This window comes from Zosterops lateralis, assembly GCF_965231275.1.
Source record: "Zosterops lateralis genome assembly, chromosome: Z".
Lineage (NCBI taxonomy): Eukaryota > Metazoa > Chordata > Aves > Passeriformes > Zosteropidae > Zosterops > Zosterops lateralis.
The window spans coordinates 2,219,927-2,246,796 of record NC_139800.1 but is presented as its reverse complement, the minus strand read 5'-3'; positions in this window follow the sequence as shown (position 1 = coordinate 2,246,796).

Genomic DNA, 26,870 nt, shown 5'->3' with positions numbered 1-26,870 from the left:
CGCCCCATTGCTTTGATAAAACTGGAATATAAATAAAAATGACCACGTATTAAAAGGTGCCATTTGCTGGATGCGGCTGTGGCAGGTACGGGATTGCAGAAAAAGCTCCTGATTTCCCCCCACTGCCCTCCCCAGGCAGTCCCTGCTCAGTGCCAGGCAGGGGCTGGCAGCAGAAACAAAGCAGAGACCTATGCAGATGAGATCCCTCCACCTGCAAGGGCTTTCACTGCTCACCATTTTAATTTTAGGTAAATGCCCAATGCTTCTTTACTCTCAAAAAACAAGAATGCCTATAAGATTAAGCCCTGTCTGACTAGCAGTATTCCATGAAAGCCATTCCAAATGCTTTGGAGGTTTCTTTTTTTTCAATGGCTCTTTGCTGATTTCTAATTTTATTTAGTAGTTTTTTTTGTTCTTTTCTCAGACAGACTTCTCAAGAAGGCAGGAAAAGAGGGCAGGAAAAGGCCAGGAGAAGTCTAGGGGTGACTGGGAACACGGATGTTGTTGTGGGCAGTGAATCCTCAGTGGAAAAGTCAGAAACCTGCTCCTTCTTCAAGCCCAGGGAGTGCAGGCCACGGAGTGGAGTGAGATATTTCCTCCACTTTTTCCTTCAACATCTCATTTGGGTAAAAACACATCATGATTTCCTGAGTAAGACCGTGATTTGGGGAATGCCTGAGGTAGTTTCCCTTTTTGCCTGAGTATTTTTAAAAGTCTATTTGAGCAACACAGAAAACCTCATGCATTACAAGAGGCATTGCCTGGTTGGGTGGTAGGGAATGACCTTTCCACTGAAGAATCATTTTGTTCATCATTAATTGTCATTTGCAGTAAAATGTGCTGCTTTTCCTCTTTAAACAAGTTACAAAAGCTAATTACTTTGTCTTTAGAGGCCTTTAGGGGGGACAAATACACTATTTCCTTTTGTTGACTGGAAAAAATGAAGGTGATGACAAAACCTGTCCACAGTCATGAAACCAAGAGTTTTAAATCCTTAAATAATTTCACTGATCCCAATACCTCTTCTGATTCTGTGACTGTATCTCCCTCTTAATACTGCATTGCTGCTTTTGGGTCTCATCCCTCACAGAATAAAAAGGCTTTATGGATTTTACTCTTTCATTTCTCTCTACCACGTGGATAAGAGAAGAAACTTGAGGTTGTGGGAGTCTGAGTTTGCTTCTTTCCCAAACTAGAATCTTTGGGATAGTAGGGTGTATTTTCCAGACATACAGAGATGTTGAGGGAACTGGACAGGCTGGGTCAAGAGATGAATCATTTTGGGTTGGGAGACCCTTTTTTCCCCACATCTTTTCTAAATTTTCAAACAAGCAAACTCTGTTTCACTAAGTGGCTGCAAAGGCAGAGCAAGGCTGTTAATGGGGCTCCAGAGGAGTTTGTGCAGGAAGACACCAAGTTACTTTGGAAGATATAGAAAAGGCAGGATGCAAGAGGATGCCCAGAGGAGAACTTCCTAAAATCATCAGAGCATAAGCAAGGTTATTATGTCTACTTAAAAATTAAGTGCTCTGTAAGGTGGCCAGGGATGATATTTCCCATCCCTTTACAAACTTGTGCAGAGCCCCAGTAGACCCAAACCATTAAACAGAGCTTCCCCAGGACCAGAAATAACCTCACTGATCTCAGAAACTTTCCTTCTCACTGAATCCAGTTCTGTGCTGAGCAAATTCAACATTTCACTTTAATTCCTATTGTTTTTCATTTCACTTTAATTCCTATTGTTTTTCATTCTGCAAAGCAGCAGGCAGGGAACAGAAGCCACAAACTCTATTCAAACTTGAATGATTACAGCAAAACTCTGTTCTGGTTTGGGTACTTTTTTTTTTTTTTTTTAATTCCCAGTCATCATGGAATGGATTAATCTGAAACCACAGCCCAAACTAGGATATGTTTTAAAAGCCTTCAGATCAGAATTGCACTCATGTTCAGATTTTTGTTTTAGGCCAGGGCTTATTTGTGTCTTCCTCCTTATTCTTCATTTTTTTTTCCTAAATGGTACCACCAAGTAGTAAAAGCACCATCCATGTTTCAGATGCATGCAAAATAAACTATAGAAGGAAAGTGGCAGATAAATTTAACGAGCATTAAAGTTATATATAATTTAAATATGTATAAAATTATTTGGTGTATCGATTAGAAAATGGGCTGTTGACCATTTAAAGGCAACAATCAATTTCATAGTTCACAGGTCAGGTCAAGTTTCATTCTAATGATCTAAAAAACCAAATAGCATTAGGAGATAATGAACTCCACAGGACTATAGATGTGATCTATAGCTCTGCTGTGGCACAAGACCCAGCAAATGAGAGAGGGCATCATCTGAAGTGCCCTGGCCTCCACAGACTAAAGCCATGTTTTTATAACTTGGCAAGGTGTCAATTTATGATGTAATCAAAGGCAGACGATGGAATTACTCTGGTCCTAAAACCCCAGATGGTTAGGCTCAATGTCATCAATGAGCAAGGGAGGTAGATCCCCATTAATGTGGTCTACAAAGTTATCTTCCCTGTTCTGGTAAGTGAGCATCAGGCATGCCCACCCTGTTAATCAAAGGGAGCCGATTGCCCTCTCTCCTCTGAGGGGTTGGGTTACACCAGGGAAATACTGCAGGGTTGCCACAGGGCTGCTCCTGCTGCTCTGCTGTACAGCAGAGGAGAAGCTTCTCCAGATCTCAGGGGGGAAGAAGGAAAAAGAAATCCGTGCATAGAGAGGGAGATGGATTTGTGTCCATTTCCGTGTAAATAGGCAGATTTCTTATATGTATATGTGGCTGACCTGAAATAGAGACTGGACAGAGCTGGAGAATAAAGTAGGTATTTATTGAAAAGCCTCCAGGGTACACCTTGGGCAGGACAGGACCTGACCAGGGCTACACCCAAGGTGGGCAAAGAATGGTCACAGAATGACTGACAGGCCACGAGGTCTTACACATTTATAAATTTTGGTCCATTTGCATATTGGGGTTTAATTGTCCAATTACAGCTTCAGATTGCAAGGTCCCATCCTTCTTGTTCCTCCCTTCAGCCCACCCTTGTTCGTGCTTTTGGGTCTGAAAGTTGTCCTTGATCTTGAGTGGGAAAAAGATTTGTTTTGTCTGCCTGCTCTATGCAGAGCTGAGTGACACTGAATGTGAGGCTCAGAACTGCACCCCTGGGCAGCACAGAATCTGAAATACAGGAAAGCCAAAACTTAAGGCGTCATGGGCAAGCGTATTTTCATTGGGATGTGGAAGAAAGAGATCATTTGAACTTTTAAATAAGAGGAGAAAGGGTCAGTGACTTTTGAAATGTCTGCTATAAACCTATACAATATCACAGAGTTGTTGGGTTTGGAAGGGTCCTCCAGACACTGTCCAGTCCAAACCCTCTGCCAAGGCAGGGTCATCCAGAGCAGGTCACACAAGAATGCATCCAGGTGCATTTGGGATGTCTCCAGAAAGGGAGAATCCTCGCCCTCCCTGGGCAGCTGTTCCAGGGTTTTGCCACCCTCAATATAAAAAATTTCTTCCTCATCTCCAGGTGAAACTGCTTGTGTTTTAGTTTATGGCCATTTGAGATTATTTGTTTGTTAGTTGTTGTTTTGTGAAAATTGTTGGTTTTCTGAAGAACCATTAGCTTTTGGCCTGTGTCTTAAATTTTCACATTCATTTAGCTTAGAGGAGACTCAGAAGTGACCTTTTCACTCTCTAAAATTCCTTGAAAGGAGGTGGTTGCCTCCTTCTCCCAGGTAACCAGTGACAGGACAGGAGGGCAGCCTCAGGCTGGAAGGTTTAGGGTGGACTTCAGGAGGAATTCCCCCATGGAAAGGGTGGTCAGTAGTTGGAATGGGCTGCCCAGAGAGGTTTGGATTCCCCACCCCTGGAGATGTCCAAGAAAGGCCTGGATGTGGCACTCAGTGCTCTGAGCTGGTGACAACGTGGGGTTTGGGCGCAGCTTGGCCTTGATGACCTTGGAGGGCTTTTCCAACCTCAGTGTTTCTGTGATTCTATAAATCTTCTGTCCTTATCTTCTGAACCACTTGACCAGAACCTTAACCCTACTTTTTCTTTGCAGAAGTACAAAATCCATTGAGATCTAGGGCTGGAATAGGCTGACTTTAAATCCAGGCGTATGCTTTCACAGTCTCAGAATCCCATTTCCACGTGGGGTTTGGACACATAAGAAATTTGGCAGTTTCTGAGTGGGTGCCTGAAATGTGAGGTAATCTTGAAGAAGAGAAGAGGCAAGATTCCTCTGAGTGGCCATTAGATAGAAGCAAAGGAAGAAACTCCAGTTTTATCAAGAGGGACACGAGAAAGATTTTCCACCTCTTTAATCACAGAGGTGCCTTGAACACCCGTGAGCATCTTGAATGGCAGTCAGTGTCTGCATTTCAACAGCTGGGTCCCACTGTAAATGTTTATGCAGATTCTATCAGCTGGGCATATGATTTTCCTGTCTTTGTGATCAGCCCACATTGCTGCCTTGAGCTTCTTTGAACAGCATTCACTTCCACACTGCTGTGTCTGCTCGGCTGTTGCAGTGTTAATGGTCTTACTTGGGTTATGAATTGGGCTCATTAGACTTATTTTCTCTTCTTTAATATAATGAGTGTGTAAGCACTAAACTAAGAGGCATAAAACTTTGATAAATGAGAAAATTGGATAATTGCACGGCGTAAGTGCTGTGCTCGTAGGAGCCTTCTTAAAAAAATATATAATGGAAGAGGGAGAAAGACAGAAGGAATGCAGGTAAAAACAGAGAAATAAAAGTATCTAGAATGAGCCTTCAGCATCATCATATGCTCTTCTTGCACATCAGAATGAGTCAGATTGGCTGGGATACAGGGCTCTCAAGTAACACCCCAAAGTATTTGTGCTAAGAGGGGTGAGACACTGGCACAGGTTGCCTGGAGAGGTGGTGGAGCCTCATCTCTGGAAATATTCAAGATCAGGCCAGATGAGGCTTGTAGCAGCTGGTCTAGTGGCTTTTGGACTAAATGACTCTGAAAGGCCCCTTCCAATTTATGTGATTCTGTGATTCTGTGATTTCAAACATGTTTTTACCTCTCTTATATACGGGCTGTAACTGCAGATGGCTGCTCTAATTCAGCACATCACATAAGCATATGTTGAATAAGCATGGATGAACTCACATATGTACTCAATAGGGTCCAATTCAGCATGAGGGTACAACTAGATGACTTTTACTGGTCCCTTCCAACAAAAACTGCCCTATGAATATGATCTTGTACACCCAGAATTCCCATAGATCCTCGAGCAAAGGGATAAATGAAGAATCAGCCCAAACCACTTTCCTGACAAAAGCAAAAAATACAAAGGCAACAATAATCCCAAAGGCAAAGGGAAAGCAAAGAAGCTGAAGATGGTGAACCTACAAGAATATGTGTTTTCAGAACCAATCCACCTATGAATGATCCTGCCAAAAATCTTAGACAAAAAAAAATGTGCTTCAGCTTATTGCAGCACAATGGCAAGAAACCAGTCCCGTGAAGCTGTGCTGTTCGCTGTAGTCCTGGATCATTGCTTATCTATTCTAATAGGCAAGAAATACAACGGCTAAATTATAATTATGTACTGTACACAGCAGTGTTAGCAAAATAACATGATGTTTGGTACATTTCCCATCATCTTCTTAGGAGGTACAATGAGCTGCAGGTTTGTAACAATCTTCTGTTTCCTCACCTCATTAATCTCCCGAAGCGGAGAGAGAGCAATACAAGCAGAGGGAGCCCAGAAATGTATGTACATTACCGAATTAACCAGGCATGTAATTAGTGCTCAGGTGCTTAGTCAAGGAAGAAACATGCAGGATTATTTAGATTTGGATTTAACACCCCAAAGTTTGAATAGTGGAGGTGGGTTGTGTGAGTTTTTCAATCAGCCGCTCCAGCTGTGCTGGAGAAATAGGGATTTGTGCCCTTGTTTCTGCCTCTGGCATTGTGTTGTTTCCCAGCCTTTCTCTTATTTATGGGAATATATGAAAGTGAAGCATGCTGCATGTCACAGTTCACACTAGGAATGGGGGACACACCTCTGTCCACCCAGGGACATGGACAATGCTGCTCACCCCAATAAGGGAGTCTGGCATGACCCAATAGTACTTGAAACCTTCTCTGCTGATTGGTAATAAGAAATGCATTGTGGATGAGGCTGGGGTTTATTTTGCCGTGTTCTAGAGGGCTTCAGGGTAAATGATCTCTGTTGTGGTACCTTCTGATTGACACCTCCTGAAAATCTGCTTTAAGTGCATTTAGTGTCCATGGGGACCTGAAGGTACATCAGTTCTTCTCGTCCCACAGGGCTCCCACATAATTTCCAAAGTGTGCCCCGGGATGCTGGGTGTGGGATCCAGCTTGACACTGAGCTTGCCCTGCTGTGAAGTGCATTTTGGGCTCACCAACACCCTCTGTTTCTACCTCATGTCTGGTGAGAATTTGCAGTCTCAAACTGAACCACATTGAGTAGAACTGGCCGAAGTGTGCATCCCAAACCACAGAAACCACCAAAAACAGGGAATCATAGAACAGTTTGGGTTGGAAGGCCCTTTTAAAGCTTTTCTCATTCCAATTCCCTGCCATGGGCAGGGACACCTTCCACTATCCCAGGGTGCTCCAAGCCATATCCAACCTGACCTTGGACACTGTCAGGGATGAGGCAGACACAGCTGCTCTGGGAAACCTGTGCCAGGACCTCACCACCCTCATTGAGAAAAGCCTCTTTCTTTTATCTCATCTAAATCAACCCTCCTTCAGTTTAAAACCATCACACCTTGTCCTGTTGCAACACACTCTGCTAAAAGTTTGCTCCCATCTTTCTTCTAAGCACTGTTCAAGCACTAAAAGATCACAGTAATGTTTCCCTGGAGCCTTCTCTTGTGCAGGTGAAGAGCCCCAGGTGTCCCAGGCTGGCTCCAGAGCAGAGGGGCTCCAGCCCTGGCAGCATCTCCGTGGCCTCCTCTGGCCTGGCTGCAGCAGCTCCACGTCCTTGTGCTGTTGGAGGCAGGGCTGGGGCAGCTCTGCAGGTGGGCTCTGACCTGAGCACAGGGGCACAGGGGCAGAATTCCTTCCCTTGACCTCCTGCCCACAGCTGAATGACCAACTCTGCCCTATAACTCATTTCCAAGCCTTTCCTAGCCCAGCTTTCACTCCTTCTAGGCCACTTCTTCTGTCCATCTTCTGGATCCCCACATTTCAACACCATCCCCGGGCTCTGTGTGCATTTTCATGCTGGCCTGGATAAAGCAGAGTGAGAAGCTGAATTGCAAATGGTAGCCTTGAGTTACATTTATGTAAACACCACCAAGAAGAGAAGCAGAGATAAGGGAATGGAGGCACATTCCTGCACATCAGCTCGCTGGGGTTATATTTGCTGCTTGTAGCTGGTGAATGAGAGAGAGAGGGCTCCCTGGAACAGCAGCACGATGATAAAATTGTGATGAAAATACTTTCTGTATTGCTTTTCATTGAAATATTGCCCCTTGGCGGGAAGCAGATTGGTAACATCAGCCAGCAGGAGCAGAAAGTGGGTCTTAACATTCTATAAGCTCATCATGGCAAAACTCAGGCCGTGATGTGTTTGGTGAACAGCCCTCATGTGCTTAATTTTGAAAGTTCAGAGAGAGGTTTGGCTGGAGTAGTGGGGGAAATGTACATGTGTGAAATGCAGAATTTGTAGGAATAGGTTTCTGCTGCGCAAAAGACATCCAAGTTTGTCAAGGAAACAAGGTGGAATCCGTTTGAAAAGAGTAGCTTAAGTATTTCTCCCACAAAACATGTGTTTTCCTAGAAGCATGCACAGAAAACTTCTGGGGGTTGTTCTTATTCCATACCTGGGAATCCAGTCACATATTTGGGAAAAATTGTGTTAATGACAAATCTCAAGGCCAATCTAAATTTATGCAGACCTTGTCCACTACAGGATTTGTTATGGCTTCAATATGAATCAAATAATCTGTTCACACACATGTACATAGCACACACTCCCCACAGTGACCTGATGAAAATAATTTAAAGCAGCTAGATTAAATAAGGCCTAAATAAATGATGATTATCTGCAAATTTGGCTAAACTTCCAACATCAATAACTTCATTTGCAATCACAGAATATCTATTTTCCTTTGCCTGCCTCACACTAGAAGCATTTCTGCTGAAGCAGGGTTTGATTTTAATTCCAATTTTATTTTTATTCCAATTTTTATTTCCTGTGTAGACACCAGGCAGTGGGGGACTGACAGGGTGTAATTCCAGGGCAAAACCCTTGCCTCATGCTTATGCTCTCAAATCTTTTCCCCTCTGCTGGTAAAACAAGCAGGATTAGCACAAGATAAGACCAGGGGAGATAATAATTACACTGGCTATGAGCGAACTCCAGGACCACGGGGTAAATCCCCAAACAATTATTAGAATGGCTCAATGCATTACACAAATTGGAAAAGACTGGGACATTTTTGGGAGGGGCGAAGGGAGGTAAGACACATTATTTAAGTGTTCTTGTAAGCCTTCTAAGATATTAATGTTGCAAAGCTTCTTATGAATATTTAAGAACATAAAATGGAGATACACTTCAGCCCAGCATTACCACAGAAGCCTGTAATACAGTTGAGTCCACTTAAGAAGGCAATATCTGACATCCATGACAGATTTAAACATGATAAGGCAAAGGTCATGTTTATAGCTGAAAAGTCCATGCAAACTAGTTAAATATTACTGCAGTTAGCTCTGTTATAGTTATTTTTATGTATTGATATATGCATTTATAGAATTTCCTTAAAGATTCGACTTTGCCTCCAGGTGCCTGTACTTTTGGAAATGCTTAAAAAATACTTTTTGTTGAATTATTTGATATTTCAATGTCAAAGAGAAAGAACAAGTACCTTGTTTTAAAAAAGGAAAAGATCTTTATTTCTTGCTCTTTTAGGAGCTGGGAGATATTTCCTAATGTTGGTACCATTAGGACTGGTTTCAGCAGAACTTTTCATAGGAAAATGTTTTATTTGAGCAAAAAAATGGGTGCCAGAATTTTCTTCAGAGACATTATAACATTCATAAAACCTAAGACAAAAATTTTTACCTCACATTACATTTTTTTCCTCAGTTCTGAAAGAAAAGATTTTCATGGAATCATAGTCTCATAGAACACGATAAAAGAAATTATTTTAATTTTTCAAGTTTAGATTTTTTTAGATTAATTTTCTTCTCCTTCAGTTGGTATCTACCCTTAGAGAAATATAACATTTTTCTAACTAACTGATATTCACAGTGTTTGTTCAAAATGAGTAAATCACTGTGTCTATTTAAAATAGCCACCAGGATATCCCTGTTCTACAGACTGATTAAAACAATTGTGGTTATGGAAATTTTTATACTCCCTTCAGCAAAAGTAATTCTAACTGTCCAAGGAAAATTGGATGACCTTTTTTTTTTTTTTTTAATGAGAAATAAACTTCAAAACAAAACTAAAAGAATCAAAATCAGGAGTGGCCTCCAAAAAAAGAGAAAAAATTGCCTATAAAGATGTTGTATTTTACAGGAAACTTGACTGTAAGAGAGCTTTATAAACAGCAGATGGCTCCCATATAGAAGAGGCTGAGCAATCTCAGCAAACAATAATCAACATGAAAAAGCAGAGCTGAGTTTGACACACGGGGAAATTTAAGACACCGAAATTAAAAGATATATTGGAACTTACTGTAAAGAAAGAACAGAAACGTCTCTGTTTTGGTCCTTTGGCTCTTGGCAGCTCCTCAGGTTGGCACAAATATTTATGTGGTGAAAGTCTTTGTGGTGGAAGGCTATACCTGCTCCCTATACAGGCCATGGGATCTCAGGGTCTTGCTTTTATTTTCCCATTACCCATATTATACAGAGGTGGTTATTAAGCAGTTGTGGTTTAGGGCAGCCCTGCTCCTGTTGGGATACAGAACTGTTGTCACCACAGATAATCTCCTGTGCATGGCTACACTTCTGTGCCTAGGAGGTTTTGATTTCTCCCAGGACAAAACACCCCATGGAAAATATCACAGAATCCTGGAATGGTTTGGGTTGGAAGAGACATTAAGGATCACCTCAATCCACCCCCTCTCATGGGCAGGGACACCTTCCACTATCCCAGTTTGCTCCCAGCCCCATCCAACCTGGGCTTGGACACAGCCAGGGGTGCAGGGACAGCCACAATCCTTCCTCACAGGGAAGGATTTACTCCTATCATCCAATCTAAATCTCCCCTCTTTTCATATAAGGCTGTTCCCCCTTGTCCTGTCACTATCTCTCTCTGTAAGACACCACTCTCAAAATGAGTTTTCTTCAGTATTAAACACCTTAGTAGGAAGGGAGTATTAAAGTGGGCAGTTTCTATCAGATTTTTTTTCCTGAAATAAAGGATGGATTGTGTAGGAAAAAAAAAAAATCTTATTTTTGTCTCAGTGGTTGTCCCCTGTACAGACCCATTCAGCTACTGACTAGGAGTAGCTTAACTGCTTGTATTTATTGACATTTTCCAGTGTTTTTCTAAGGACCCAAGGAAATTTCAGGTGACAACAGGGACATCACATGCACAGCTATCCTACCAGGCTGGTTTCAGAACGCTCTGTTTGACACACATTAACTCCAAGATTTCCAGCACATGTATTTTTACGGCGTTTATTAAAACGACACATAGACAAAGAAATAAAAAATAATTAAGGAAGGCAGGAACGGTAGAGAGGAGGAAGGGCAGAGTGGAGAGGGGAGTGGAGACAGAGAGGTTGGTTTCTCCCCTTTCCAGGCTAACCTCCTACAGGGATGTGTAATGAACCAGCTCCACACAAGTGTCCCAATTGGGCTCCTATTTTTCCAGGGTTTGCTGAGGACTGTGTGTGATCCTTTGCTTCACACTCAGATGCACGGGTCTATTAGAGCAGCCTCTGTGCTGTTAGATGAAGGATTTATTTTACCAACATAGCAATAAAAGTAGTGTTTTGCAAACCAGTAAAGCACTAAGGAAGCCTGCTCCTTTGTTCTGGCAGGTGGTTGTGCTCCCCTGAAGATGTGACCTGCTCCTCAGGTACCCACGTTAAAGTGGATGGATTCCCTCCTGTGACTTGTTTTTGGTTGTTTTTTTTTCCCCCCTCCAGCTTTATTATCAACCCAAAAGCCGGAAATGATAGTGACTGAAACAGATGTATGAGAATTGTTCCCTTCTTTTAAGCTCTGATTCAGTTCAGTAGGAGCAGAGTTAATTTTGTAGGACTGAAATAAATGAGATGGAAGGTCACAGAGCTAAATGTTTTCCACAGCCTCCTACCCTGCATTGCTCCATTTCACTGTGTGTCTAGGATGTTAGTTTCCTGTTTTACCTCCTATTTTGACTTCTTAAGTTTGTGCCACTAGGGATCAATAGGAATCTGTATTTTGTAGCTGCTGCCTTGGAGAAATAATACAATTTACCTCAAAACCTAGAGTGCATTCCAGCCACAGACAACAGGGATAGCACAACTGAAATAAAATTCTTGTGTCCATTCTTTTCTTTTATCAGGACATCCTGTAAGGTAGAAAAAGTCCCTGTCTAATATTTCTCCTTAAGGATGCTAGAGATAATCAGGTGGTTTTACCCTCTGATTCCAGTGGTTTAAGTGCATCTTGTGAATGCTGGGGTAGAAATGCATGAAAATTGTATTATTTCTGTAGCCAGTTGCAGACATAATTCTTGGGGAGAAGATGGAATTAAACCAAAATAGAGTTATAGAATGGTTTGGATTGGATGGGGCATTAAATAAATAAATGTTATGTATTGATATATGCATTTATAGAAATTCCTTAAAGATTCAGCTTAACCTCCAGGTGCCTGTACTTTTGGAAATGCTTAAAAAATTACATATCATTAAATTATTTGATATTTCATGGAGAAAGAACAAGTACTTTGTGTTAAAAAGGAAAAGATCTTTATTTCCATATTAATACCATCTATTTCCAACCTCCCTGTCATGGGCAGGAATATATCATTATTATATGTAACTATAGTTTCTGAGCACCAACATTTCTTTATATTTCTACAGGAATGGAGCTTCTTGGTTAAATCCTTGTCTGTAGCTAGAGGCTGCTGCATAAATATAGATGAGACAGGAGGTCCAAAACCTCTTTTTGCAAAGCCAAATGTCACATCCACTAAATAATCAGAGCCAAGCCTATGCCTGGTGTTTAAATTCTTTGATGAGCAGGATTTCCTTCTGGTTTTTGGTGGTTTCACAGCTTTCATTAAGGGGCAAACGAGATCTAAAGAACTAGACTCAAGGAATACATTTGGATAAGCTATTTGCTTATATGCCATCCTAAGTTACATCCTCACAGGTTATTCCTGTCAGGGACTAGTCTAGAGAAAAGGAATCAGTCTCACTTTTGGTATCATCATAATTGTTTCTTGACCTCTTAATCAGGCACAGACAGTAATTATTTGTTATGGTGGCCAGACAACTCATTGGCTGGTCTGCTGGTCTTTTAAAACGAGGTTAGTTAATCTTTCCCACTGTCACTGTGTGCTGGAACCTGTTGACAGCGGAATTAAGGAACTGAAAATCTCTGTGTTTACAAAGGATTAGCATTAAAAACCTCCTCTGAGGACTGAAGCATCTTCTGCTAAGCAGAAAAGCTGAGTAGTATGGGAGCCAGGGACCATCACTTTTCAGAGAGAGGAGAAAACATCTCTGGAGTGCAACCTCACAGCTATTTAATCACAAAGTCCTTTACTATCCTTTGTTCACACTACATTGAGACATTGAAAGTCTTGGAGCTCAGTTGTCTCATCCCAAGCTTTCCCAGCTGCAAATTAGTTGTGCTTCACTTTCCAAGTTGATTATCCTCACGATGTTGCCTTGGTGTCTGATCCAAGCCCTGCTGAAGTAAATGAGAGCCTTTCCATGGACATTAATAGATTTTGGATGAGGCCTCAGCTATTCTCTGTAGCTGTTAAGAGAGGCACAAGTTGTGGAATGAAGTGCAGGTGTTTTTGCTGCTGGGAGGAAGACCTTGTACTGTATTTAATGTTCTTTAATTAATTGAGTCCCAAGGTATAGAGTGGGCTTGTGTTCCCAGAAAATGCATTAGGGTAACACAGCACCTTCCATTTGCAGCAATCCAAACACGATATTAAAGTTTTATGTTTATTGAACAAGGTCCAGGAATCTACGTGCAGGAGCAGCTTCACCTTCCACTGGAATGCAGTTCCTCCTTTGGAGAGAAACACAACAGTCACTTCACGAGGACAGGAAAGGAGTGAGGCAAAAGGTATGAAACTGATGTGAGCTGCCAGTAAAGGGCCAATGCCATAAATGTAGAATTTTCCCAGTGTCTTGACCTCGCTGTCCTGATGTAAGGGCTTTGTACAGCTGTGGTCAATCTCCCAACAGCAGAGTATCTTCATGCTGTGTTAGAAACCCAGGCCAGGTGCCCACATTCCTGAAGCTAAACACTCAGGGCCAACCTGGCATGTCTTAATTGGCCAATCCAGCCATTAATATCAAAGCCAGTCACTAATCAGTTTTTACCATCCGTGCTAAACCAACACACCAGTCAATGGAGAGAAACAGGTGCCTTCTGAAGAGTGGTTTGATTTGTTTGGGTGGATCTGCCCCTGAAGTTGCCTCTTTCTCCTCACTGGCTGGAAGAGAGCCCAGCTGACTGGTCTGAGATGCCACTCAGGTGTGAAAGTGAGATTAATCCCACCTGCAGCTAATGAAGCCTGGTGGGAAGCCTGCCCCAAACTCCTTTGGTGCTGCCAGTTCTGTGGTGCCCTGCCAAAGTGAGGAAGGGTTCATTAAATACTCTTGAAACTGGGAGTAAGAGGAGAGCCTTGGCTTCGAAAAATCTGTAGAAAGGGAGAAAATCCACAGCCTTAAAAAGGAAGAATCACTTTCTGCATTGCCAAAAATCTTTTACAGAATAACAGCAGGAAAAGAAGATGACCTTCAGTGACTCAAGGGCTCTGGGGGGAAAGGAGCAGAATGTGCTCCCAGAAGGAGATGAGACCCAGAGAAATGAGGATTGGGAAAACCTGGGCACAGGATGGGGGGTGGCTTTCTGATGGCTGAAAAAGCAGCTGGAGAACACTGCAGACCAGACTGCTAAAGCTCAGCCCTGTGCTGGAGGAATCTGGGGCCTGGGGGAAGCAGATGGAGGGCAAGAGAGGGTTTGGGGGCATTTGGACATGGGCAAAGCAGGTATTACTGAGATAAACTGCAACAAGGAGAGCTTTTTTGAGGCTGAAAACCTTGGTTAAAAGGAGTACAACCCCCACAGAGCATTTCTGCAGATGTTAATGGCTGCTTTGGTGGGGAGGAACACCCCAATCTTTGGGTTGTGCTAAGATATATTAGAAGACCTCTGAATCATATTAGAAATATATTTCCTTGTACAGAGCAATCCAACCACCTCTGCTCAGTGATATTTATTGCAAAGTCAGAAAGTCATTAGGTGGCAGAGTTCAGATTTCCAAGTGCACGTTTGGTATAGGCAAGTCAATATGTTTTTGTTTTTTTTCTTAATTTAACTTCTTGATTGACTTATTATGTACATTGGCACTTTTAAGAGCTTCAAATAAAACACAGTGAGAGTTCAGAACAAATGTAAATGGCCTAAAAGAAAAGGAAAAAAAATCCTATAATCTTTTTTAATGGCTATAAAACGTGGGAAGGATATATCATAAGCTCCCCGCATGGGGTCCTTGTCTGCGTTCAATCCAGTATTGTAATTTAGACATGACTTTTTATTTAATTTCTGACTGAGAAAGGGAAATTAGAAAACAACATTATCTCAGCTGCTGTGTTATAATGAACAATATTTCACAGTGCCAGTATAAGTTACCTTAAGAACTTATTTTATGAGACAAACATTGGCTGAATTCCACAAACAACTGGGTTTTCTGGTGTCTTTTGTCTGCTGAAGAACCCAAACTTAAGTAAGGTTTTTAATTTTAAATAAAGCCGTCATTACGGTGACGTGTGTGTTACATGGGTGTGACATGTGGACCTCTGCAGTGGTGGAAGTGATGGTGGAAGGCTCTGGGTTAGAACCAGGGAATTAATTCCTGATGAAGTGCAAAACAGAGGCTCCTTTGTCTCATGTCAAACATTGTTTTCTGATTTTTTTTTTTTTTTTTTTCTCCTGGAGCTTGTACCTATGTTTGTCTCCAGCAGTGCTTGATATATATAATAGGTATGACAGAGACTCGTGAAAACACCTTTTGAGCTTGGATTTTTGAGAAGCACAGAATGAAAATAATAAAATAAATTAAAATTCAGGATTCAGTGTTGAAAAAGATGGAGAGAGGCACACAGATAGCAGGGCAAGGTGGAGATACGACTGCCTGGAACAGTCTCAGGTCAAGGCCAGAACAAACCTGCTCCTAACAAACTCTTCCAAATATTTCCAAGAACACCAGCCCCAGGGTAAGAAGATGCCTTGGATGAGCAACTTGTTTGTTTTCAGATAGTGTAAGCCGGCCTTCTCTGGTTTTTTTTCACTGCTGTATAAATGTTTATATTATATTGATATAAAATACTGACTTTGGTTGTTTTTTTCCTATGGGGAAATCCCAGATTGGGATTATGCAGCTGAATGTTTATTTAGCTGTAAATAACACATTCTCCTGTTAATCTCTGTATCTGTTTTATCAATTTTTAAGTGATGGAGATTTATCCAGTTTCTAATTAACCCTTTTGTATGGCAAAAGGCAGGATTTTCTCTTTTCCCCCAGCCACTAAATACATAATGTTCTGATAAATATTTAAGCAGTAATGAGGGACGTAATGCACAGTAATCCATTAGTGCTGCATTCTGGGGGAGCAGCACGGTGCTAAAATAGATGCTGTAAGTGCTAAAATCCCAGATTGAGCAGAAGGACTGCTGACCACTCTGGGATTTGGCTTTGAACTGTGCTACAGGTTGGAAAAACCCATTTGAATGTGCAGACACGCTTTCTTTGCCTGCCTGGAAAAGCTTCCTCAGAAAAACCCCCACAAACAACCCCCCCAAAAAACCCCCAAACAACAACAACAAAACCAGCCATCTCTGTGAATGGTGCATCCAAATATTTTCCAGTCAGAAGACCACCAAAATCCAAGAGTGGGGAAATCAGAGCCTGGACCAGTGGTGAGATAAAGGTGGTGTTAGAGGTATGATCACAAATTGTGATCACAACATGAACACAGCTGGTTCCACTAACATCTAAAAACAGGCTGAAGGGAGGTCTGTGAGAACTTTATCTCTCTGAGTAGCCTTTTCTTCTCTTTCCCCCCCTTTTTTTTCCCCCTTTACTCTCAAATTATGTCTATGCTAGTTGCTTTTCACAGCGGGGTGTTGATTCTTGATTCCCAAGGGCAGGGAAAGGTGAGGTTGGATACCAAGATCTTTGTGCTCCTGGCAGCCCCTGCAGCTGAGATTTGTACTCACTTCCAAGCAGAATCCCAAGCAATATTCTCTTCACTCATCTGTGTACACTGAGAAATGGCAAGTGGCTCTGATGAGATGTTCTGCTGGGGCACGTGGCAGAGCAGGATGGGGACTTAGTGTCTGAGCAGAAACTGATGGGAGCTTGTGGAAAACAGCAATGTTTCCTTGAGGTCATGGAAAAGGAAGTTTTCAGGAGTATCTGTGAATTTGCACCTGGACCAATAAACATTTTTTTTTTAATTGTTATTCATTTTACACCTCAATAAAGCTTAATTATAAGTAAGCAGTAAGAAAAGCAGGAGACATGTTCCAATAATATTGCACTTCTCTGAATCATTCCTGTGGGACTCCAGCAATTTTGTTACCATGAAGCAAAATAAAACAAATTAAGAAAACTATTCAAAATTCATTTAAAAACATCATCCAAGGAGCATCATAATAAAAGCACAATAAGAGAGACAAGCTCACTTGGCTAATTTCCTTCATGTGCTGTGCATGTTTATAGTGTGTCTCTTAGTATGTTTTAATTAGCATCACAATCATCAACTGGTAACTAACAGCACGTATGGTTCAGGTTGGGAGATGCAGGCCACCTATTTGGAGGGGCTGAGGATTTTATATTTTCCCTGTGGGTCAGCAGAGCTTTACTTTGGGCTGGCAAAACAGGGCTGTAAAGCCCAAAGTCTCAGCCAGAGAGAATGCACTTGAGGAAAGGAGCAAATTTCAGACACTGGACCTTCCATCCCTTGGGGCTTCCCATCCTTTGTCCCAAGTTTTACCCTTCTGGTCAATGCAGGACTCATGGGGCAGAAAACTATTGATCACATTGCTCACTGCCAGCCTGAAAACCACTTTATTTATTTTTTTTTCCTTTTCAAACACCCTATTTGTGAATTTAGTCTCCTTTTGGATGCATCATAAAGAATCTTCTCTGCCCTTGTTTTCACCACAGGAAGGAGGTTACTCAGTTTGCCTTTGGTGAAGCTCCTTTCACTGAAGCCAGGCTTTTAGCAATTTATTCTGAGAATTATCCTATCTCTTGCTGCTTTGGTTTTATTTTAATTTAATTTTATTTTAAGAGGTGCTTCTATTTCCATCTAGGCTCCGGTTGGTGGTGTGGGAACCATGTCAGGCTGTGGCTGAACATGGTGACATCCTCAAGGCCAGGTTGGATGGGGCTTGGAGCACCCTGAGGTAGTGGAAGGTGTCTCTGCCCATGGCAGGGGATGGAATAAATGAGTTTTAAGGTCCTTTTCAACCCAAACCTTTCTAGGATTCTATGACATGCACTCACCCAGAATTGAGGAGAACCTTTCTTAACATCTTCCAGAACAGATCTGACCTGCTTCTCCTGATTCTTGGGGTGGATTATTTCAGGAAGTCTGCCCAGCTATGAGCCAGAAACTGCTTCCAAAAAGGATGAAGAAGATGCAGCCATGACAGATAGATCCTGCTAAGTGTCTTTGAAAGGTTTTAGGGTGCTATTTACTCTATGTTTGGGCACTATTCTTGTGTCTGGAAGAGCATCACTTCACCAGGCCACCTGCACAGAAGCATACTCAAGTGTTTTGTCCTTGACAGCCCCATTTAATACAATTTTCCTCTCCTGACCTGCTTCGGGTACTGTCTCTGGAGCAGTTGGCATTGCTGTGCAACAGGGACTTGCAGAGTCTGCAGTGATCCCGTTGGTCTTGTGATCTTTGCATCTAGAAAAAGCAGGTTATTAGAGGAGGGAAAGGTTTGGCCTCAGATATTTTCATCTGAGAGTATTTTATCTGAATGCTTGGCCCAGCCACTTCCTGTTATTATTGAGGTATCATGTCTAATTCACTTTTTTTTTTTCCTTAAAAAAAAAGTGACTTCCCCTCAAGAATATGTTATGAACTGCTGCACTTTAGCAGTGTGATAGTTCATAACAGAACCGAGAGGAGCATGAATTATTGTCAGAGCTACATTAGTAATGTGTAATCTGCAGCATTGGCTAATTTGTTTTGATATTAAAGTTTTAATAGGAAATATAATTTGATTGCATTTTAAAAATAAAAACTGATTTTCTGCATTACAGAAAAATATTATGAATAATAAGCAAAAAAGGGGCTAATATAACTAGGCATTTCTATTAACAAAATGAATACATTTCATACGCTCTCTGTGTACTAATTCAAGTCATCAGATGCCAGTTTGAGCTGATTTAACATAAACTACAGCCTTGTTCCTTTGCTCTACATTTTGCAACAGTGCCAGCATTAACTTGGGGTTGGGATCAAAGTTTTGCAGTATCAGCTTCTTGTACATCAATTATTGGCACTCGATTATTATAATATCATTAACACCTTGTGCTGGACTCTCAAAGTACCAGTGGGGTCTGATCTTTATATTTATATTTAATTTTATTTATTCATTTATGATACATAAAAATAAATAAATAAAATGAAAATTATATTTATTTTATTTACGGTATTTATAGATGTTTTCCAGCTGGACTGAGAATAACTAAAGAACCCAACTGTGACAGCAATGAGCTCTCAACCTCTTAAATGAGTGTGAGTGGCTTGTGCTGGTGGCAACATGGAGATGGGTGTGTTATTAGGATTATGGCAGGAGAATGGCAGCTCAGCAAAGGTGCAGCCCTGAATGTGATGGGTGCTCTGGCACGATGTGAAAACGTTAAGAGCAACCACACTGGGTCGTATGAATCACAGAATTTTTTAGTATGGAAAAGCACCCTGAGACCAGTGAGTCCAACCATTTCCCCAGCACTGCCAAGGCCACCACTGACCCAGTCCCCAAATGCCACAGCCACAGGGCTTTTAAATCCCTGCAGGGATGGGATTGTGTCTCCACCACTGTCCTGGTGGTGGACAGCCCTTTCCATGAAGGAATTTTCCCTGATATCCAGCTTAAACTTCCCCTGGCCCAGCCTGAGGCCGTTCCCTCTCCTCCTGTCCCTGTTCCCTGGGAGCACAGCCCGACCCCCCGGCTGTCCCCTCCTGTCAGGGACTTGTGCAGAGCCACAAGGTCCCCCCTGAGCCTCCTTTTCTCCAGGCTCAGCCCCTTCCCAGCTCCCTCAGCCTCTCCTGGGGCTCCAGACCCTTCCCCAGCTCCCTCAGCCTCTCCTGGGGCTCCAGACCCTTCCCCAGCTCCGTTCCCTGCCCTGGACATGCTCCAGCCCCTCGGTGTCTCTCCTGTCCTGAGGGGCCCAGAGCTGTCCCCAGCACTGGAGGTCTGGCTGCCAACTAAAGGCCTATTTTAGTCTTTTTTCAGCAATGCTCTCCCCATGGGGTCTGGGGAAGAGGCTAAGGACAAATCGAGCATCCTTTGGTGCCTTCCAGCCTCTAATCACTGCCCAAGCTTTGTTGTTTTCCATATTTATCAACTTCCAGTGCATTTCTCTGCCATGCTAGAGCTGAGGCTCCAGAGGGCAAACTGTTGCTGTGGTGTTTTTTCACCTTTGATAAGCTGCTTTGCCCCCTCATAGCTCTGTCCTTACGCTGTGTGACCTTGTTTACAGTGGTTAAAGACCTCAGGGCACTGTTATTAAAGAATGTGAGCTCACAGAGTAATGGGAGGGTAAAAGCTGTCCCATAGCGAGCAGCTGAAGGTACATGATCTATTCAGCTGATCAGAAAGATATAGAGGAGAATTGATGAGAGAGTGTATTTCCTTCCTGGATCCTTCAGTGGTACCAAAGGGCTCCTCAGTCTAGTGGCAAAAGATGTAACAGGAGCCCAGGACTGGAGTCTAAAGCTGTAAGATGTCAAATTGAAAACAAAACACACTTCTTTTTTTTTTTTTCAGGGAGAGTAATTAACCATGGATAATAATCATCAAGGGGAAAAGATTTCTGCCTTCCTGATGACTTAAAAAAATATATAGTCTGTTTTTCTTCCTTAAAAAAACCCCCTTTGAGTCAAGCATGTGATTTGAAACCACACACATTTGAATGGCTGACATGGAAAGGCAGGACATATTTTTATCCTAGATATCCAAAAGACCCTGTAGATTTCAGAAAAAGTCAGCACCATACAGGTGCATTGCACCCAGGATCTTTGCCCAGGTAATTATATTTCACTCCCCTTCTTGAAAGTTCTGTTTCATTTACATTTCAGCTGCACCCTGTCCTTGAGTGGAGACAGATCCCAGCCTAGGATGGATCTTATTGTTTATCTCAGCTTTCCTGGTTCTGGTGGAAACAAGGAGATGCTATTTCCAGTTAACTCCTCATTGGGTTTCACTCCAGAGATAGCACTGGGTGATGTTTGTGTGCTTCATCATCTTTGGAAGGAAGGCAAGGTGATAGTCTTGTATGTAGGAAAGGGAGAAGATTATTAGTGAAGCAGACAAAGAATGCACATCTGATGAAAGTTCTGTATCATCTTCAGTATTTTTTGTTGTTATTATTATTATTGGTGTCACTATTAATAACCAGCAACAGTGTGAGACCTCCCATGTCAATAGCAGCGGGAAAAATGACCCCTTGATACTACAGGGAGAGGAAAAAATTAGTTAAAGCAACATGAAGCCCTTGATCAACAAATTCAGAGAATTTTCAGGTCAATATTTCTTCTCAGCTTCAGTTATTTTTTCTGCTCTGTTTCTTGACTGCAAGATTTTCCAATTGACATGGACCTACATCTCTATTAATATCTTTGAGTACCTACATAACTTTGAACACACAATTGCCAGAGTGAGGAATAAAGAGATTCACCTTTGAAAGGGGGTTTTATTTAGCCTGAGAAGTGCCAACTCCAGTGAAAGAACTGGAGATAATTAAACTCCTTATTCAGGTGTGTTTGGTAAGAGCTTCCTTTCATCTGAGATGAATTCTAGCCTTTAACTACTCACCTTGTTTTCTCACCGTACAAAAAAAAAAAAAAAAAAAAGAAAAATGTGTTTTGTCCATCTTTAAAATGAACCATGCTTTTGCCAACCATGATAAGTTGCCTTGTCTGAATATTACTCTTTTCCCTACTTTTTTTTTTTTTTTTTTTTTGGCACCCCTTCTCATCCTGGATAAAGGAGCTCACAAAGACCACTAGTATTGGGAAATGGACAGCTAGGGGGGGATGGATATTTTATTAAGCAGCCCAATTCCTGTATTGATAGTTAGAATTTCTATACTTAACAGATATCCTTTAAATTTTGTGAAGTGTGAGACTAATCCTGTCAAATCAAAAGCAATAAATACAAGTGTATAAATTTAACGGAGAAGAAAGAATTATATCTTTGTTTATCCTCGTGGTATAGAAATAAATGGATCCTGTGCAACAGTCCTGCATAAAATATGAAAGAAATCTCAAGCCCATGAGATTTCTCCAGAGGAGTCAGTGAGAATGGGTTGTCCTTGGCTTTGTCTCTGATAAGGACAGTGGGGAAGGCAATAATGGACAGGTTGGGGGCTGGAAAAAGTTTTCCCAATCACAGGTGTCTGAGATGTCTTGAAAGAGGCACTTGAAGGGGAATATTATAAAGGTATGTGCATTCCTGAAAGGCATAAGGACTAAGGATAGGAAATAGCTATTGACTATTTATCTTCTCAGAAGAACCTGCGCATTCACTAGGAAGAGGCAGTAATGAGTTAGGGGTGGTTTCTCACATCTCTCCACCAGCTTTGGGCTAGTGGAGAACAGCCTGTGTCTGGCAGAAAGGGTTTCCAGCCCTTTGGACTATCCTGATGCACACTGATGGGCCATTATTATAACAAAAATTAAAACTAACCAGCAGCACCCCACCATTTTCCTTTTCCAGGCAGGCCCATATCATGCAATTCATCTGTTATTACACCATTTTCTTTTTTTTTCTTATTAACCTCTTCCTTTTCACCACCTGTGAATTAAAAATCACCTATTTCTTCTCTAACTGCCAGATTTCTAAGCTCTGTTTTATCTGTCTGAAAACCACGATGTGTTTCTCCTTTTATGTACACCAACCTTGCAGCAAAGTTTGTGACACCAGAGCTCACAGTGCCTTTATCTCCAGCTATATCAGCTCCGTGGCTCTAAAATCTCCATTACCTTTCCTTTCCAGTCTCTCAGCTCTGCTGCACCACCCACTTGCCCAAAGGAAAATGAAGAGAAGCTTTTTCTTTTGAGTAGCTCTAGGCTGGGGAAAGCAGGAGGAGGAATTCCTGGGCTTAGGCTGGAGAAGAGAAGGCTCTGAGAAGACCTCAGAGACCTTTCTAGTGCCTAAAGGGGCTCCAGGAGAGCTGCAGAGAGACTGGGGACAAGGCATGGAGAGACAGGACACACTAATGGCAGGATGTCCTGGGTTGCAGTGTAGGATGTACACAAAGTATTTATTCTATCACCATCTTCATGAACTGTTGAAACCAGGTGGGCTACTGTTTTCCCAAGCCCCCTGCCTTTTCTGCTAATGGCCCATTAACGCCTTTGGGGTGTCTTCTGCTAATGGCCCATGAGTCACAGGTAACTCCCTCCAGGGGTTATCTCTGTTAATGGGCCATCAAGGACCCACTTCACACTTCTCATCCCATTGTGAGATGCTCTGCCCAGGGGGAGGAGCCAGGCATTCTCACCTGGATATAAGCTGGTATGTGGGACAGTGCAAGCAGCCCTGACCCACTGGATTCCCAGAGGAGCAGAGCTGCCAGACCTTTCTGTGGGATCACTGCTTCAGGAAGAGCCCCTCACCTGGACTGCTCCCACCATCCTGCTCAGGTTGTATTCTGACCTTGTCAGTGTTATTGCATTTGTATTATTGTTATTTGTGTTATTGCATTTATTTTATTTTGGTTTTACCTTTTTACCTTTCTTTTTATTAAATTATATCTCTGACTTGGAGCCTCTCACTCGTTTTACTTTCAAACCACAACACAGGATGATGAGATCTTGGGAAGGAATTGTTCCCTGTGAGGGTGGGGAGGCCCTGGCACAGGGTGCCCAGAGCAGCTGTGGCTGCCCCTGGATCCCTGGCAGTGTCCAAGGCCAGGCTGGACAGGGCTTGGAACAACTTGGGATAGTGGCAGGTGTCCCTGCCCATGGCAGGGGGTGGAACAGATGAGCTGTAATGTCCTTTCCATGCCAATTCTATGATTCAGCTCCTGGAACTGCCACAGACCTGTTTTACAGAAATGCCATTTTCAGAAGTGGCTGGAAACATTGTCCTTTTCAATTTTTTTTTTTTTTTGGTCTTCTTTAATTTGATTGACTTTTTCCCAGTAAGCACCCAGGACAGCCTTGTTTTCACTCACAGCTGCTGGACACCACTGGCATGTTGTTTTATAGGACATTTCTCCCAGCCAGATAGAAGACCTGACTCTCATTTCACAGCCTGTACCTATAATTTTCAGAGATATTTTCAAGGATATTTTTGGAGTATATCATACCCCAAAAGGAAGGTGAGATGAGGCAGGACTTTTGGGCCACTTTGCTCTACCTCAGCTTTCCCAACATCACTTGGATTTGCTTTGTCCTTCCAAGTGGTGTTCCATAGGCCAGGAGACAGTTTCCTTCATGCTTTATGATGAGGGTGAAATAAAGAGAGAAAGGTGCTGTAATAGTTATCTAAGTGCAATAAAAATAACATGACAAAATTATTCCGAAGATATATGAAAAGGTAAAACAACTGGCAATGGTCACTGAACTGGTTAACTGCTGATGTGTTTGGCTGTGAGAAATGGAGTGATGAGGAAAAAAGTGGTAAATCTGATAGTGCCTGGGTTGTCCTCAGAACACAGCCTGGCAGCAGAACTCATGGCAGCAATAGTTCAGAAGTACCTAAAGGTAATCTGCACTTGGCATCATGGCTTATTTGTCACATTTTATAACAGTGCCTGCTTGAGTTTATGGTTGTCTGCTCATGCATTTTAACCACACCAAGGCGTTGTGTGCAAGCCATGGGAATATTCCTGAGGAACAGAGGCCCAAATTCCTCCCTGTCACTCTGAGTTTTGTAAATCATCCATTAGCTCGCAGTCTGGGCTAAACTGATTTTCCTCCAACAAACCAGCTCGAGGTCTCTGCACTGGCTCCCTGGTGATGCTTCAGGAAGTCATTCTGATTTACCTGTGTGGACAGGTTGTAAAGATTAATTTGGATCCACAGACTGAGTTCAGACAAACACCTGGGTCTGAGTTGGAAAGAACTCCACCTTTCATGACCTGGACCAGACCCCAGACCTGTTCCAGGCAGGACCATGACGAAGTGTGGGTTGGAAGCCTGAATTATTGAGTTTGAGCTCATCCCTGTTGTGGGTTGTTCAGCAGTGCCATGCAGAGCTTTGATGGATTCAACTGCAAATATGGGCTGTGTTCATGTGCATTTGATTGTGTCAGCTTCAAGCTGAGCTGCAAATTCAGTGGAATGAGAATAATTCAGAGTGAGACTCCAGCAAGGATGCTGGACTTTTCCAGTCAAACTAGAGGGTTTTCCTCACTGAAGATAAAAACTTCTAGATGCCAACAAGTTCCATGGGAAATCATGTGAGAAATAGGCACAGGTAGGCTGAGCCGCAGAGAGAAACAATTCTATGCTGAAACTCTGCACCAAAGGTTAGAGAGTGCCTTCTGCAGGAATCTATAGCTTCTCCCAAAGAGGCTGCCTGACATCCCAGAAGGAAAAGCTGCTGCCTCCTAACTCAGGCAGGACAACCTGAGGATGAAAGCTGCTGCAGAAGTAAAAAGTACCTCGGCTCTCTTCAAAGCAGGTTGCAAATTGAGATCTGGAGCATAAGCTGAGCACACACTGTGTGACTGCCAGCATCTCCCTTTACACTGTACCACACCCCTTGTGGGATTATTTCACATTTAGGTCCTCCTGAGGCAAAGACTGGGACAATGCTTTAGCAAAAAAAAAACAAACCAAACCAAACCAAAAAAACCCAAACCAAACCAAACAAACAAAAACAAACAAACAAACAAAAAAAAACAACAACAAAAAAAAACAAACAAACAAACAAAAAAAAAAAAAAAAAAAAAAACAAACAAAAAAAACCACCACCAAACCTCAAACCACACAATTTTTGCAAGGGCAAGCATTTCACAGCACTCACCTCCCTGAAAGGTGAGAAAGAACATACAGCAGTAAGTTCACATAGATCATCTCGGTACAATTTCAGTTCAGGACTTTTTTCCTGTAGTACCTGCCTCATAGGTCCAGCTTCTCCATGGCATCCCTTAGAAGAAATCACAGCATTTTTACATCTCTCCTGAGATTAAATAACACAGTAGATGATCCCTCTCCTTTGTTCCTCCTGCAGGAATCCCTCTGAAACTCCCTGGCCTGTGTTATAATGGAGGTCAGAGCAGAGCAAAATATCCCCTCCTGGCCTTTAAATCTATGAATAATATTTTCCCTTGGAGACTCCAGCCAGGATACAGTGGGAAGAGGCTCAGTCACACCTGGGTGATGGACTTGGGCTGGGTGTAGGTTGGATAAACAGGGCGATGAAGGGATTTGATGCATCTCCCTCTGTCCAGCTGCACCTCCATCCCAGCCCCACAGGGCAGGAGCAGTGTGGTATCACAGCAGCAAAGCCACTGTGAGCTGGGATGGCATCTCACATGTTTGCTCTTGCTCACTGATTTAGTATTCAGAATTTAGAATTTATTGAGGATTCTTCCTTTGTCACATCATCTATCAGAGACAGACACCACCGAGATGGAAGGGGGGAAAAAAAATTAAAAACCTGTTTATTGCTCAACTTGCTCTAGGCATGTTTTAGTTTATTGTTCAGCTTGGTTCATTTCAGTGTTTCAATTTGAACGGTTCGCTTAGTTGCTGTGGCTAAAAAAAAATAAATTAAGAAAACCATAAGAAAACCTATTTAAAAAAAAAAAAAAAAAAAAAAGAAAGAAAGAAGAAGAGGAAGAGGCAGCAGCAAAAGTTGAGATTTGTAGGGCCCCTCAGCACCTCCCAATGTCAGAAGTGTCAATGGATAATTTAAGGGCGCAATCCCACGTCGCCAGAAGAGGAGGAGACGTGTTCCCAATTCCCGATTCCGTGTGTGTTCTCCCATGGAGCTGCTGCTGCTGCTGCTGCTGGCACCCCTGGGAGGAGAGACCCGCATTGCAGATGCCCTGCCCAGCCCCAGGGGTCTGTGCTCTGTGCCTGCCCCACTGCCCTGCACGGAGCCTGTGCTGGGATGTGACAGAGCCCGAGTGCAGCCTCTTGCTCTCCCCAGGCTCACAGTGATGCCTTGGGAAGGCTGACCTGGAACAGAGACTGGACAGAGCTAGAGAATAAAGTAGGTATTTATTGAAAGGCCTCCAGGATACACCTTGGGCAGGACAGGGCCTGACCAGGGCTACACCCAAGGTGGACTGAGACTGATCACAAAAATGGCTGTATGGTCATGAGGTCTCACACTTTTATAAGTTTTGGTCCATTTTCATATTGGGGTTTAATTGTCCAATTACAGCTTCAGGTTGTGAGGTCTCATCCTTCTTGTTCCTCCCTTCAGTCCACCATTGT